The sequence below is a fragment of the Pleurodeles waltl genome, chromosome 8 (genome assembly GCF_031143425.1).
Source record: "Pleurodeles waltl isolate 20211129_DDA chromosome 8, aPleWal1.hap1.20221129, whole genome shotgun sequence".
Classification (NCBI taxonomy): domain Eukaryota; kingdom Metazoa; phylum Chordata; class Amphibia; order Caudata; family Salamandridae; genus Pleurodeles; species Pleurodeles waltl.
In genome coordinates, this window is record NC_090447.1 from 65,021,187 (window position 1) to 65,036,196 (window position 15,010).

Consider the following 15,010-nt stretch of genomic DNA (forward strand, 5'->3'; position numbering starts at 1 on the left):
ACCCAACTTATACTCTCCCTCACCAAGGACCCCACCAGCGCCAAGACCAACCTACAAGCGGGTATGAAGGACGTCGCAGATTGGATGAGGCTCAGCCGCCTAAAGCTGAACTCTGAAAAAACGGAAGTCCTCATCCTCGGCAACACCCCGTCCGCCTGGGATGACTCCTGGTGGCCCACGGCCCTCGGCACCGCACCGACCCCCACAAACCACGCCCGCAACCTCGGCTTCATCTTGGACCCTCTTCTCACCATGACCAAGCAAGTCAACGCTGTGTCCTCCGCCTGCTTCCTCACCCTCCGCATGCTCCGCAAGATCTTCCGCTGGATCCCCGCCGACACTAGAAAAACCGTGACCCACGCCCTCGTCACGAGCCACCTGGACTACGGCAACACCCTCTACGCCGGGACCACAGCCAAACTCCAAAATCGCCTGCAACGCATTCAAAACGCGTCCGCACGCCTCATCCTCGATGTACCCCGCAACAGCCACATCTCCGCACACCTGAGCCACCTGCATTGGCTCCCAGTCAGCAAAAGGATCACCTTTCGACTTCTCACCCACGCACACAAAGCCCTCCACAACAAGGGACCGGAATACCTCAACCGACGCCTCAGCTTCTACGTCCCCACCCGCCTCCTCCATTCCTCTGGTCTCGCACTCGCTGCCGTCCCTCGCATCCGCCGCTCCACGGCGGGTGGGAGATCTTTCTCCTTCCTGGCGGCCAAGACCTGGAACTCCCTCCCCACCAGCCTCAGGACCACCCAGGACCACTCCGCTTTCCGCAGACTCCTAAAAACCTGGCTATTCGAGCAGCAGTAACCCTCCCTTTCCCCTAGCGCCTTGAGACCCGCACGGGTGAGTAGCGCGCTTTATAAATGTTAATGATTTGATTTGATTTGATTTGATCCCTGCTCTAGTGCAAAACTGGACAAAGGAAAGGGGAGTTACCACTCCCCTGTCCATCACCACCCTAAGGGTGGTGCTCAGAGTTCCTCCAGAAGGTCCCTTGTTTTGCCATCTTGGATTCAAGATTGGCAGGAAACTCTGGGAGCATCTGAGTGGCCAGTGCCAGCAGGTGACATCAGAGCCCTCCCCTGATAGGTGCTTACCTGGTTATGTGACCAATTCCCTTTTCAGGGCTATTTAGGGTCTCTCTTTTGGGTGGTTCTTCAGATTCGGATTGCAAGACGCCAGCAGGAATCCTCTGCATCCTCCACTTCAACTTCTCACCGAAGAAGCTGCATCTGGACCCTTCAGGAACTCTACAAACTGCAACAAAGAAGCAAGACTCCTTCTGCAATATTGTATCTTTAGCTCCTGCCAGCAACTGCAACTGTTCCCGGTCATGCATCCTCTGAGGGCATCCCGTCTTCAGTCTGCACCAGAAGAGCGAAGGAATCTCCCTTGGGGTGAAGGAGTCACTCTCCTGCTTCAGGAGGCACCTGCTGCAATGACGACTGGCTGCGTGGATCCCCTCTCCTGCTGGTCTGTGTGGATCCTGCATCACGAGTGGTGGACTGAAGTGTCCTGACGGTCCTGATGTCCCACTGTCCAACTTTGGTGGAGGTACGATCTTGCCTCCCCACGCAAGGCAGTACCCCCGTGCACTGTGTGTTTTGCAGTTGCCAAGGCTTGTTGGCATCCTTCCACAAAGTTCTTCATGCATCTTGCAGCTCTGGCCACCAGCACTCTATCCTGTGATGCACAGCTTCCTGAGTGGTTCTTCAGCGACTTGGGAGCCTTTGTCGTAGTGCAGCGTGGTCCTCTTTTGCACCTTCCTTGCCCCCGTGCTCTGTGACTCCTGGGCATGCTGCCTGGTCTTCTGTGGGCTCTCTGAGTTGCTGAGAGCCCCCTCTGACTTTCCCTCTTGGATAGAGTCCACCTGGTCCTTCCTTATCCCGAGCAGTGCCATTTTCTGCTAACCCCAAGCTTTACGTGTGCCAAGGCTTGTTGGCGGACTCCAGTGACGCAAACTAGACTGCAATCCTCCATCCAGCATGCAACATCATTTGCAGTAACCAGGAACCCGACTCCATCTTCTTGGGTGCAATACTGACAGTTCTTCTAAACCGGTGGTTCTTCTTTTGCACCTTCATCCGGGTTAGCAGGGGCTCCTGTTTTTCCTGGACTCATCTGTGCTTCTTGGACTTGGTCAACTTCTTCCACAGGTCCACAGGTACAGGAATCCACTGTTGGTTTCTTGCAGTCTCCTATGGTTCTTGCATAATCTTTCATGTCTGTGTGTGTTCTGGGAAAATTACTGTGATTTACTCCTGATTTCCTGGTCACTGGGGTGGGTTTTAATACTTACCTTTGTGGTTTTCTAGTACTCCCATTTCCCCTTTACACACTATACTTGTCTAGGTGGGAAACCAACATTCGCATTCTACTTTCTTAGTATATGGCTTGTGTTCCCCCAGGCCCATTTCTAACTATTGTGAATTTCACTATTTGCACTGTTTTCTAACTGTTTTTACACCTGTTTTTGCATACTAATGTATATAATTTGTGTATTACTTATCTCCTAAGGGAGTATACTCTCTATGGCTTTTTTGGTGTTTGTGTCATCAAAATAAAGTACCTTTATTTTTGTAACACGGGGTATTTTTTCTTAGATCTGTGGAGTACTGTGTGACTAAAGTGATATTGCATGAGCTTTGCATGTCTCCTAGATAAGCCTTGGCTGCTCAGCTACAGCTACCTCTAGAGAGCCTAGCTTCTAGACACTGCCTGCATTTCACTAATAAGGGATAACTGGACTTGGTATAAGGTGTAAGTACCTTAGGTACCCACTACAAACCAGGCCAGCCTCCTACACTTTACCACTGCTGACCAGTGCTAAAGCGCAAGTGCTTCTTGTGTGAATTGTGATTATGACTGGTTATCCCTGATTGGCATATTTGATTCACTTGTACATCTCTAGTAAAGTGCACTAGAGGTCCCAGGGCCTGTAAATCAAATGTTACTAGTGGGCCTGCAGAACTGATTGTGCCACCCACAGGAGTAGCCCTGTAAACATTTCTCAGACCATCCACTGCAGTGTCTGTGGGTGCAGACTTGCACTACCAATTCGACCTGGCAAGTGTACCCACTTGCCAGGCCCAAACCTTCCCTTTTACTACATGTAAGTCACCCCTAAGGTAGGCCTTACGTAGCACCATGGGCAGGTTGCAGGGTGTTTAAAAGGTAGGACTTGCACTGGTGTGTTTTACATGTCCTGGTAGTGGAATACTGACAAGTTCAGTTTTCACTATTACAAGGCCTATCTTTCCCCTAGGTTAACATGGAGCCTGCTTTTAAATACCTTTTAAGTGCAGTTTCTCATTGGGAGCAGATAGAGATTTGGAGTTTAGGAGATCTGAACTCACAATTTAAAAAATACATCTTTTGGTAGAGTTGGTTTTTAGATTTTCAGTTTGAAAATGTCACTTTTAGAAAGTGGGCATTTTCTTGCTTAACCATTCTGTGCCTCTGCCTGCCTGTAGAATCCACATCTGGGTCAGACTGACAGTTGGGATGTTAGTGAATTCCTTCTACACAGTGACACAAAGGGAGCTGAGGTGTGTCCTGCATATCCTGATGAGTCTCCCGGTCTATAGTGGGGAGGGAGGAGCTGACACTTACACCTGAAAAAGCTGTGCATGGCCTCACACAATGCAGTCTCCAACCCCCTGCTGTGTGTCCTGTGCAAAGCCTGGACAAGGCAGGATCTTGTGAACAACATAGACTTTCCTTTGAAGGCTGCCTACTTCAAAGGCAGAAAGGGGTAAAATTAGTGGACCCAAAACCCCAGACTTGAGATTTCTTCAAGATCAGTTCTGGAACCAAGAGGAACCTCAGCCTGGATGAGAGCTGAATAGCTGAGGCATTCTGCTCTGGCCTGTGACTGTGCTTTGTTGGGCTATCCTGCAGTTCCTGCTTCTGCCTGTGAAAAGAGACAAAGACTGGACTTTGTGGTAAATTCCTGCTTGAGAAGAATCTCCAAGGGCTTGAACTGAGCTTGCCCCCTGTTCTGAAGTCTCAGGGCCATCAAAGACTTCCTGTGCCAGCACCTGGATGCCCTAATCCAGTCCCTGGGCCCTTGAAAGGAGAAGCTGGTGGAAAAACCAAGAAAGTCCAAGAAAACTGACTTCCGATGACTACAGACTGGCATTGCTGCAGAATCACATGATGCCGCTTGCAACCGAAGCTGTGGTCCTCGCTGGAGTGTGACAACCCCACAGGCCCGACACAGTTGCAGTCCCGCCGAAGTCCGTGACTCCGTAGAAGTCACCGCAATATGCTGTGACCGCCGGACATCGACTCCGCCGGAAGTGCGCGGATCTAATGTTTCTCTCCAATGGCATCTCACGTCCACCAATTCGCAGCAAGGACCCGATGGCTCTCCGTGACGCTTCCGCTCCTTCGCTCCACAGCACCGGAACTGACGCTACCTCAGATCCAGCGATGCCGCGATCCCCAAATCCGTGCACTGGCTTGTTTCCTAATTTTCACTGTACTTGGAGGTCCGTGCAACTCTGTGACCTGCGCCAGGTCGGATTGTTACACCTAATCAAAGCATTTGTGTTTCAAAAACGCTATTTTTGTGTTTAATCTTTAAAAATTCAGAACTTGACTTGTATACAGTATGTTGGATTTTTGTTGTTATAGCCTTGTTTTGTTCAGATAAATATTGGCTATTGTTCTAAACTGGTGTTGAGTCATTTTGTAGTATTTGCACTGTATTAGTGGCGTGTTGGTACACATACTTTACACATTGCTTCTGAGTTATGCCTGCCTGCTTGTGGGCAGCTACCAAGGAGGTGAGTGGAGGTTAACCAGGTGTGTTTCTACTTTGCCCTGACTAGAGTGAGGGGCTTGCTTAGACAGGGGTGACCTACTGCTAACCAAAGACCCAATTTCTAACAGCAGTGGACCCAAAACCCCAGACTTTTAAAATACTTCTCGATCAAGAGGATCCTCTGCCAAGGAGAAGAGCTGAAGAGTATGAGTGCCGCCCCTTTGCTGTGAGTGTTTTGCTGGGTTGGCCTGCAGTTGCTGCTTCTGCCTGAAAGAGGACAAAGACTGGACTTTGCTGTGTATGCTGCTTGTAAAGTTTCTCCAATGCTTGGACTGAACTTGACTCCTGTTCAGAAGGCTCAGGGACATCAAAGACTTCAGCTACCAGCCCCTTAGTTCGCTTCTCTGTGGACCCTAGGCCAGGTGGTGCCTATTGCTGCTTCCTGGCCCCTGGGAGTGAAAGCTGAGCTAAAAACAAGAAGAACCAGGTGCACCAACTCCAGACGATTCCAGGATCGATGCCGCAGTATTACTCTGCGACACTGCAGCACCCGAAGCTGTGGTCCCCACAGGAGTTTCATGATCATGACTGACTCTGCAGGCGCAACGCTGCCGCAGTCCCGCTGACGTCCTGCAACTTTGTGAGTCCAGAGCGCTGTGTCACCAATGTTTGTGACACCCGACTCCGCTGTGGCACCTGTATCCCTGTGGTGTGACCGCGACCCCGAGAGGTCGCCCCATTGCCTCATGACCCACCGGACTCAGCAACTCCACCGGAGCATAAGGAAGCAATGCTTTGCACTGCTGCTGCATTTTTTCCCCTGCTCTGCAGTAAGGAACCAACACGGCACCAGATCCAGCTGCGCCTCACCACTCGAACTCCATGGACCGGCCTGTTTCCTTCTTTCCTAAAGTACTGTACGTGGGGGTCAGTGTGACTCTGTGACTGGCGTCAGATTGTTGGGAACAACTCCATCACGACTCCGTGATAACAACAAATTGAAGCTTTTGTGTTTCTCAGCACTACATCAAATATTTTTCTTTGAAAATTCATATATTTTCTTACGTGTCTTTGCTTTTGAAAAAACACAAAACTAATGACCCCCACACCCTGGGAATTTTCTCCCATGAGGGAGTCATTATTTATTTCCTATGCCTCACCTAAAGATTGAGCTTTACTTTGATACCCTGGGTAAAAACTGTCTTGCTGCAGCAGGTTGAGAGTTGGCTGCTTAGACCCATTAACTGAACATTGAAAAAAACATTGCCAGATTCATTCCTTTCTGGTACCTCAGGCCACCAATGGTTTACCCTGCCACATTCCACTACCATGTGAAGTAGATCTGATTTCAGTGATTGGCACTGCCAACAGTTACCAAATAACTTCTAGCAACAATGGGCCAAATTTAAGAAAAGTGGCTCTTCATTCAATGCAGTGCCACTTTTCTGGAACCTCCTGCGTCCCCCTAATGCCACCATGCGTGGGCCGTATTTAGGATACAGTGCACCATTGCAGTAGTTAGAACAATAGTGTCAACTTTTTTGATGCTATTGTGGCGCATTGCTACACTAGCATCAAAAATGTTGATGCTAGTGTAGCAAAATGCAAGGAGGCTCATTGATTTAAATGGGTGCGTAATTTTAACACCTGCTCTGAGCAGGGGTTAAAAATGACCGAAAACATGGCTCAGTGAAATTTTTAAAATTTCACTGAGCCATTTTTGTTGGGCCTCCTAACGGGGGGAATGTCCCCTTTGCAAACATTATGCCTGGTGCAGGCATAATGTGGCGCAAAGGGGTGCAATGCATGCATTGCACTACTTTGTAAATATTGCATGGGAAAAGGCCACCTTAGTTCCGTCTTAGCGTACTTTGTTTTTTCTTTCAGATTTCAATAAGTCTAATTTTGAATTCATTGTTGGATGTTTATTTGAGAGCTTGCATTCAGTTTTGAGATACCTTTAAGCCACTAATTACTATATGATGTTCTTAGATGATATTCCAGAACCCCACCAGACTTACCTTTATTAATCAGTATGTTTAAGAGGTAATTTGCTGAAGCAGTCAATTTTCTGGAGAATTTTTCAGATCTCGACGCATTGTTTCATACAAGGCTGAACCCTTTACATTGTAAAACTATATTACAGATACTATTTCTTTTCTCTTAATTTTACTTTACAACATACACATCAATACATAATTTCAAGTATCATGAAAGGACATTGCACCCTACAGACAGACCGGTTATACATTGTCTGTAGTCATACTACACACTGTGAAACCTCAGGTTTTCAACTCACTTTCATTCCAACAAGAAAAAAAATATAATGAGGTGTTGTGCAGCCATTTTAGTTATAGCTCCATGCACGTTATTTTAGCACACTAGGCCCGCGTCTGTTCACTTTATTCTATATACATTTTATGCAGCTTTGTTTAATATTTTAACAATAGCCACATTTGCGTTCTTGTTTTATTTCTCTCTATCTAGCTGTTTTTTGCTTAGGCCAGCACTGTGTTCTTAAACAAGCACTCTGTGCTTCTCTCAAGGCTACAGTAAGATAGGTTGATGGTGAACGTGGTAAAGTTTTGTCTCTGGTATTTTCATAGAAACATACACATCCTTACGTAGAGACATTTTCTCAGAACATCAGCTGTTTTATTATAAAAACACTTCCCTGTCCTATACACGTTAGAAGGAGATTCCAGCCAGATGACCACAACTGTATGCTGATTGCTGAATGCTTCACTACAGCTGCTTCAGGCCTTTGTTCAGGTATGGAGGATGATGTCTTCCCAGGGGAACCTGAAGGGCAGAACGAGAGCTTGACATGCTGTGCTCTAATATAGCCTAGGTAGGAATTAGTCTATTGACTCTAGTGACAATATGGTAGCGTTATTTCTATGCTTCACTCTCCTTGTCACAATTTTAATCCTGTCAAGCTTTATCGTCCTGTTTATTGCAGTACATGCTTTATTATCTAAGATGCAGTTGCTTCATTAAAACGTTATTGAAACCTATACTGCCTCTGTTTGTCCTTGTATACGTGAGACTAATGTAACTGAGAGAAACTGATGAGATCTGAGTGACCACGATTTCCCTGAGGAGTCAATTGTGTCATGCGCTCTACTGCCCAATCATTGGGTAGAGATGAGGCACTGCTAGTTAGCCGGAGCAAAGAAACCCGGATTGGGTGGACAGGTGTCACGTGTAGTGGGTTCAGACTCAGTTTCCCACACCACAGGCGATTCTTCTGCTCAAATCCAGTATTCTCATTAGGATAATGAAAGTATATGCGACAGAGGAAGGAGGTAAAGAAAAGGAAACATAAAATAGACAGACACATTGACCAGCAGGTAAGATCATTCAAAGCAATACACAATGAATCCTAGTAGATTTTAAGTAGTGATGAGCAAATCCTTGCAAATTTACCAATCTTCCTGTTCTTTTGTATTGACTTTTCTTTAAAACTGTTTTCTGAACTCATGTCTAATAGCTAACATTCCATATTTGTGTGCCTGGCATATTTTCAGAATAATAAGACACATTTCTGAGTAACTAAAATATTGTCATTGAAAGTATTATGGGTGGGTCATAAAAAAACATAAAACAAGGCTCCAACAACCCAAGAAATATGTTCAAATACCCCCAACCAAAAATGTTTAACCTGCTCATATGAGTCTTATTAGAGTTAGAAAGGCTACAGACCCAAACTAGGTGATTGTTTTTAATATAAATATGCACAGGGCCAATAGACCTGTAATGGATTATTTGTTATGGGCAAACATTAAGAAAGTGGGTTATTAATTAGGGTGGATGTAAGTGCACTACAGAGCATAAGACACAAACATGTAAGAACAAACAACAGTATCAATAATTTAGACCTGGGCTCAATCTCCTTGTAGCTATGGTACAAAGTAAACAGGATTAACTTAGGAAATGTGTTTTTCTAAGCTCACACCTTTCAGAATGTTTGGAGCAGCTCTTCCTGGTCACTTTGAAGACTGCCAGCACCTCCGGGACATCCCTTACGGGTCAGTGCAACAGATGCAACCAGTGAGGTCTAGTCAAGGTCTAGTTATAACTGGTCAGCTGGACACTTCAGGAAAAAGGCATCTTGCAGGTTGTTGTTTGCTTGTAGCCATACTGTCCTTAGTACAAAGCGATCAGGACCAGCCCTTCAGGTTTCCACACAGGTCACATACAGTAGGTTCATCTTCTTCTGTTCTTCGTTAGGTCCAGATGTGTTCTGATGAACTGTGGGTGAGATGTTATTTTTGTAGGATTCCCTAGCTAGTGGGCGGGGCGGTCAATCCTGGACAGTACCTAACCAATGAGGAAAATGTTCCCAAAGGAAAACCTTTACATTTTTTCTGCAAATCCTGTTTGCCGTCTGCAAGCTATTCCACAGTACAGCATTCTTTTTTTTAATTAAGTTATATATGATTACAGAAAATCACACTAAAATTATACAAACATACAATTATACTTATCAAAACAAAATTGCTACAGAGAAGACATTGTACAACAGTATCAAAAGAAGCAGCAGAAATGCAACAATCAAACATGCTAGCCCAGATATCTTTAAGACATTTATGACCCTTTATGCTTTTGACTTTAAGAATGAGTGATTCAAGTTTGAAAATCCGGCAGAAGAGTACCCACCACTTGGATATGGGATTAGCCCAAGATCTAGCAATGCAAAATCGAGCAGTGGCAATCATGAATCACATGCTTGCAGATAATCTCGGGTTAATGTCACATTTGTGTGCCAGCATGATATCTTTAACTGATAGATGTATATCATAACCCAGATGAAAATAGAGAAACTCTGCCATGCCGGACCAAAAAACCTTCAGCGAAGTACAACCTGCAAACATATGGGAGATGTCTGCAGCATATATACCACATCTTGGATAGTAGGTATTATTATTGAGCTTGTTTATATCCCATGTATAGACTCTTTCTGGGGTGTCCTATTGCGCAGTGCGCCATTCTAAGTAAAATCCAAGACATCACAGCCTTTCTGACCTAGGAGGTGGCTTGTCTGCCAACCAGTGGTGTGTTTAGGCAAATGAGCAACTCCCTCCTATTCATCTATTCCAAACTCATTCTGGGGCCAGATCCCCCTTCCACTCAACTGGTGCCAAACTGTCCACAGAGAATTGAGGGACAACAGGATTATTTTCCACCAGGTTTCCCTTTACATTTAACTACGAATTAGCAGTTCTCACCGTGGTCACTTTCAAGTTCATGAACTTCACTAACCCTCTCTAGCTGCCTTTCCTGAGCTGATATGTGCTGATTCCCACTCCCAGGTCTAAGCTATTGTTTCTGCTCTGGTAGTACTTTTGACACCTAATTTAGGGGAAACATTGACATGCCAGCTGCTATTAGGCTAATGCTAATTGGCCCAGTGGTAGTTCAGACAGACAAAAACTAGCTTTCCAAAATGATTTTTTCCTGAATATTTATTTAAACTCCTTCAGAATTAAATTGTATTTATTTATAAGCAATACAATTGAAATGAATGTTTGACTTATTACTGTATCCTGTCTGAAGCCAGAAATAGCAGAGTTAAAATTTTATTCTGAACATTTGTTTTCTCATACAACAACAACTGCCCATTACAACTAAATTAGCTTTTTGGGGGCTAGTGGCTATAGGTAGAAGGCAACATTACAGTTTTGCATGAACTCCTTTTAAATACTGATCACAATAATGTTTGGGCTACTTATTCCTCTTAGGGGTATTTTTTTTAATATTTAAAACTAGGGTTTTTCCTGTTCAAAAGGGTTATTTTGACATGTTCATCTACATGTTCAAAAGCTGCAGGAGTCAGGCTACACATATGGGTGTGAAGCCATGTTATATTTGTCAGCCTAGTGGATGGCAACATACTACTGTGGAAATTCCTGGTGCAGCCACTTGCTATTCTACAGAGAGTGTGCCTTAGGTTGAGGAGGCATCTTTTTTCTCCATATGGTCAGTCCCCACATCCCCTTTTATGATTTGCACAGTGGTACATATCTGACAATCAATCTTCCTTTGTGGCATTATTCTCTGTTCAGGGTTCTTTGCAGAAAAAGCCTACTACTCCATGGTCCTGCCTGGTCTTGTCCTTTCAAAGATTCCTTGGTTTGGTATTTGGAGAAGGTAACATCAACCCCAACCTAAGATGGGAGTTGCCCTGAAAATTACTGAAAGGGTTTCCTAAAGCCACATGTAAAAAAACAGGACTTATGTCCTGTTTCCTGACCTATAAAAGGAGGTGAATCTTTCTACTCTTTGTGTCACAAAGCTTTGCAAAGTTGTTTGTAGGGTTCCTTGCTCCTTAATTTCTGAATCTTTGCCTGTTTTCCTTTCCCTTATTCCTCTGCACTCCAGTTTTCATCTACTCCAAGTCTGGCATTTTCTGTGTAATTATCCAAGAAGGAGTCTCCAGCTTCCATTCATTCAACTTATTTCTAACTCACCGTTTGGCAGCTTCCAGCATCAAGTCATCTCAGTTTTCAGAGTCTTAGTGAATTGATTTTGTAGTTTTTTTCCCATCAGTCCTTTTCCTCTTTGGGGCTCCTTCTAGAAGGCATTGTCTACAAGTAATGTTCCTGTGTCAGCTGCATTCTGGCTTCTGGAAGGGGTCACCATTATCTCAGGCAGACTAAGGGCCTCATTACGAGTTTGGCAGTCAGACCACCATACCGCCATGTTGGTGGTCCTGAAAAGACCCCCATGTTGGCAGTCTCTCAGGCCGCGCTATTACAAGTCATAGAGGCAGGACCGCTGACCACCAACCAAAAAATGGCAGTCTGAACCACGGCGGTCCACGGTCACCAAAGTAATACATAACTGCACATTGGATGAATTTGAAAACAACACAGATGACCCACATTGCCACATTAGACACTCCTGCAACGAAAGCCATATAATACACCCCTTCACAGACCAAACCCTTTGCGTTTTCAACGATAAACAGTGAAGCCAGAGCACTTTATTTCCAAAACACTGTATAGATTAGGCACACTTTTTTCACCATTCCATAGAACACCCAGCACACACGTAAGTTCAGTAACACCCTATTGCACTTCCCCTCTTTAGTAAGTCGCTCTCATCCTTTCTTTTTGGTTCCACAATATCCTGTTCTAAAACTCCCTGTTATTGTGCAGATAAGTTATGACTCATGGTGGAAGAAATCATAAGGGTAGAGCCACAATTGTTTGGAGCACAAGTCCAGCACACTCCTCTCAGTAGGAAAATAGTAATGTGGGACAGGATAATTGACAGAGTAAATGCTGTAGGCACAAAGGAGGACATTAGGAATAGATGGAATGGTTCCAGGGGCAGGGTCCATTCTCTGGCCTCCAGGCTTCAGCTGCAGGTCAAGAAGGCTGGTGGAGGCCCTCCCAGTGCCCCATTACATCTCTTTCCCTGGGAGGAGAAGGAGATGGTCTTGGCCATCCTGCATCGATATCCTTAGGGCTTGACAGGAATACCTGGGGAATGGAGTCTGGTAAGTTACAACACTAAAAATGTCACCAAAATGCAAAGTCATTCATGCTCACAGCTTACCTTTTGCCACTTTTACTGTAACTGCACTCACCAGCCCAATGTTCATCTGTCCAAAGGCCTCTATTTCACAACTCACATTTGAGGTGTAAACACCTGGGGAGATGACATTTGTATTGTGTGTGTACTATAGGGACTGGCATGACTCCAACTCAAAGCAGACACTGTTTCTATAACCCCAAACACCAGACCAGTGGTCACTTGTCCAAAGACCCTGATTGTTATCTATCAATATAAGTGAACATACCTGGAGAGATAGGAGTGTGTGTAGGACAGGCTCTGACATTACCACAACTGCCAGCAGGCACTAGTCTTGTAACTACAAATACTAGTACAGTATTCTCTTGTTCTCGTACCCCCTGTGTCTTAACTCTCAATTGAAGTACACTCACCTGGGGGTGGGGAATACCATTTGTATAGTAAGTGTAGTACAGAAAGTTACATGACTGCAACTCTCAGGATGCTCTATTACTGTCACTCCAAACATCAGTCCAGTGTCCTTGTCTCCAAAGACTCCTGCTTGGTAATTCACACATGGAGTGTACTCACCTGGGGGGATATTATTTGTGTGTAATAGAGTGAGTGACGTGACGGCTAAGGCCAGGAGTCCCTTTTTCTGTAGCTCCAAACACCAGCACAGTGTTCCCTTGTCCAAAGACCCCTGTGTCTTAACTCTCTATCGAAGTGTACTCACCTGGGAGGATGATAGTTGTATAGTATGTGTAGTATATGGACTGACCTGACTGCAACTCCCAGGAGCCACTAGTCCTATAACTCCAACCACCAGCCCAGTGTTCTCTTGTCCAAAGAACCCTGGCCCTGACGCGCTGCGTGCTGCGGCGGGAGCCGAACATTCGGCTCGGGCCGCACCACGCGTCTGCAAGACGCGGCGCGCCCCCAGTCTGCTGTGTGCTTAGCGATGCCCCAAATTGGGCATGGGGCCTCGCTCTGTTTCTGTGCACCGCGTTTTTCGGGCATTCTGACCCCTCTTACCTGTTCTTTTCTTTTCTTCTTTTTCTGGGACATCTTGTTGTACCTTCCTTTATGTTTTCTCCCCCTTCCCATGTTACCTTTTTCTTCCCAGCATTCCTTGTTCCCTATTCTCTATGGTTCCTAGTCTATTCTGTTCTATGTACTTTTCCCTATCTAAGATGGTGTCCTTTTACTTCATGTTGGTCATTTCCTGTTTAGTGGTATTTAAGGGCTGTGTTTCTTTCTCTCCTTGTGCTGCAACACTTTCTGTTTGGATGGTGTCTTCGCTCCTGATTCTTCGCCTTTCTGTGCTGGTTCTCGTCAATTCAGTGTATTTCCTATATTTTGCCTCTGTTGATTCCTGTTCTTTTGTTCCTGTTTCAGGAATCTATCTGTTTGGAGGTTTTTTCCCCTTTTCTGGTTTTTTTCCCCTCTGGCGCTATTTCTGAAGGGCACGGTCTGTTCTTGGCATTTCCATTGCCTACAGCACCATGGCTACCAGATAGAGTCGCCCCTATCTGGGCCAAAGTCGAACATTCAAGACCCACGCCACTCGATCTGCGGATTCCAGGCGTAAGCAGCACGTGAGTCGTGACAGATTGCAGCGCCAAATTCTCCCGACGTCATCTAACACTATGGATGATACAGTGGTGGCTGCTGCAGATCCTGATCAATCTCTTCTGGCAACTATTCAGCAACAGGCTCAGGAACTGCAACAATTACGCAATGAGAATGCTGCATTACGACAGGCTTTGGCTTTCAGCAGTGGCGATGTTCCGACTGTCTCCGCCTCTACTCCTCGTTTCTCCGGTGAACCAACTAAACTGTGTGAATTCCTTGATGCATTAACTGTGTATTTCGCCTTCCGTCCTACCCAATTCTCCCATGACAGGACAAAGGTGGGATATCTTATCAGTGCGTTATCCGGTCCTGCCTGGGCCTGGGCAACCCCGATGGTATCATCCAACGACCCGGTATTGTCGGACTATTCCGCCTTTGTGAATCAGTTCAAACAAATGTTTAATCGTCCAGGATTGGAGGCCTCTGCGGAAGAAGCCTTATGTGACATCCAACAAGGCTCCCAAGATGTCCTTCAATATATTACACGCTTTCGTCAGCCAGCGGCGGAGACCACCTGGATGGAACGAACTCTGGTGACTTTGTTTTTTCAGAGGACTTAAAGAAGAAATAAAAGATGAGTTAGTACACTCCACCAGAGTTGAAGATCTTCGTGGTCTGATGGATCAAGCACTTTCCATCGAATACCGTCTCCAAGAACGACGGTTGGAGAAGAGAAAGAGTAGAGGATCTTCCCAGCCAAGCACTTCACAGGTTTATCTGCATCGTTCTGAGGAACCTCGCCCTCCTGCTAGAGACATAGAGGGAGAACCTATGCAAGTGGATACCACTCGAGGCCCACTTTCCGTTAGCGAGCGGGAAGACAGACGTAAGAAAGGATTGTGCCTGTACTGTGGTGCTGCTGGCCACATGCTTCGTACCTTCCCCGTGCGTCCTGAAAGGCCATCGGGAAACGCCAATTTCCGTCCTCTGTAAGAAGGGAGGGGACGGGATCATAGGCTATACCTTGCATCAGTTCATTTAAGGACAATGCCACGTCCTTGTTCATGTTACCTGTCATGTTACAGCTACCTGACGGCCCTCAAGAAAGAACAATGGCTTTACTAGATTGTG